Raw genomic sequence first — 1891 nt, 5'->3', positions numbered from 1 at the left:
TACAAAAAGATTAAAAAAAATATGACAGAAACAGTCAAAACACAGAATAATTATACCTGTACTTAAACGTATCCTTTATTGTGTGTGGGGGAGAATGATTGTTATATTACAGTTTGTAGCATCCAGGCCTTGTTGACCTAAACTCATCGTGCTCATCTTGTTCTAATGTTTCAGTTCAGAGCTGCTGTAAATCAGCAGAGAAACGGTCATCAGTCAGAGTACGGCCCCCACAGCGCCGGCCTTCACACACAGCGCCTTGGTCAGGCTTCATCAGCTCCTTTGTTCTGGAACATATTAGTGTGGCACTATGAGAACAGCTCTGTGTTGTTTTGTACTAAAGTGTTGAATGTTTTAGAACCTGGTAAAAGCCAGAAATGAACAACAGATGTCTTAGTTTTTCTGTTCTCTCCCTTTATATTGTCATAAATGCAGGTCAGTCATTTTATATTTTTCATGCTAGTGTTCAAGGGATTCTTTCCTCATCAGATTTTATTAGTTTGATATTTTGCTGAACTTACAACAACAGTTTGGATCTCTAATGTTTTATTTTCAAATTGACAGCAGCTTAAATAAATATGGATGGAAGATGGATGAAAGATTACAAAATCTTCAGGGCAAACCTGATTTTCTTTATTTTGATCATCATATTGCCTCCCAGTCTGTCCTGATTTTGCTTAAGGTGTTGTATAACATCCCGCTGTAGCAATGAGCAGCGATGAGTGCAAAACTGATGAGGACACGTTGCCATGGCAGCCATGAGAGTTCAGAGCAGCTTTTCTTTTTTACAACAAAAACAGAGACACAGATAGGTATCTAAGGAGGGTTATCTAATCTCTTATCTGATCCAAATAACTGCATGTGTTGTCATGGTGATGTTTAGATGAGTTTAGATCACTTTCTGGTCATTATTTCTTCTGTCATCAGTCTGAGGAGGCTTCATTCGAAAACAAGCTCCACCCTCTCTAGCTGACATCACTTCTTGCCGTGTGAGGGTGTGTATGTGTGTGTTTATGAGAGTGAAGATACATTTTTCAGATGTCATGGACACATTGGGAACCGTTTGTTCCAGATAAATGAGTTTTTTTCTGGTTTTCACTTCCTTTATTTTAAGCTTAGACTCAGGTTTGCACTGGTAATGGTTAGGTTTAGGGTTGTCGTTGTCAGCAGGGTTGGAAGTTTCCTATGGATGTCTTTTTTTCCCAGGATTTTTCCACCACAAGATCAAATGTACTGGAAAGTTTAGTTTCTTTTGCTGAATAATTTGCCTTAAGCAGGCCCAAATCCAGTAATAACCTTGAGGTGGGACTCAATATCTATGAATCAGGGGTTTTGGGGGCATGAATAGCAGAGGGAATTATAGAAAAAGAAAGCCAGCAGGTGTAATCTGAGTATAGAAGAAAGCGTTTTCCCTTCTCTGTGTCTATGTCCGTCCATCCATCCATCTTCTTCCACTTATCCGGGGTCGGGTCGCTTTAGTAGCAGCTTCAGTAGGGAGGCCCAGACGTCCCTCTCCCCAGCCACTTCGGCCAGCTCCTCCGGGGGAATCCCAAGATGCTCCCATGCCAGACAAGAAACTTAATCCCTCCAGCGTGTCCTGGGTCTCCCCCTGGGCCTCCTCCTGTGGGATGTGTTAGTAACACCTCACCAGGGAGACGTCCAGGAGGCATCCTAACCAGATGCCCCAGCCACCTCAACTGGCTCCTCTCAATGTGGAGGAGCAGTGGCTCTACTCTGAGTCCTCCCCGGATGCCTGAGCTCCTCATCCTATCTCTATTAGAGAGAGCAGGCACACTACAGAGAAAACTAATTTGGTATCTTCTGTCCGGGATCTTGTTCTTTAGGTCATGACCCAAAGCTCATGGCAATAGATTAGAGTAGGAACATAGATCGA

At 42.8% G+C, this 1891-nt stretch overlaps 1 protein-coding gene across 1 annotated transcript in view; it reads left to right on the top strand.

Moving 5' to 3' along the window:
* Positions 1 to 1891, top strand: part of LOC107103949 (MAGUK p55 subfamily member 2-like) — a gene marked incomplete at its 3' end in the record, with an annotated part of 18071 nt that overhangs the window by 9875 nt on the left and 6305 nt on the right. The window lies entirely within an intron of this gene.

The sequence above is a fragment of the Cyprinodon variegatus genome, unplaced genomic scaffold (genome assembly GCF_000732505.1).
Source record: "Cyprinodon variegatus isolate N-32 unplaced genomic scaffold, C_variegatus-1.0 Scaffold1571, whole genome shotgun sequence".
Classification (NCBI taxonomy): Eukaryota; Metazoa; Chordata; class Actinopteri; order Cyprinodontiformes; family Cyprinodontidae; genus Cyprinodon; species Cyprinodon variegatus.
Note: the sequence above shows the minus strand (reverse complement) of the source record. Positions and strands in the feature narration are given on the sequence as shown.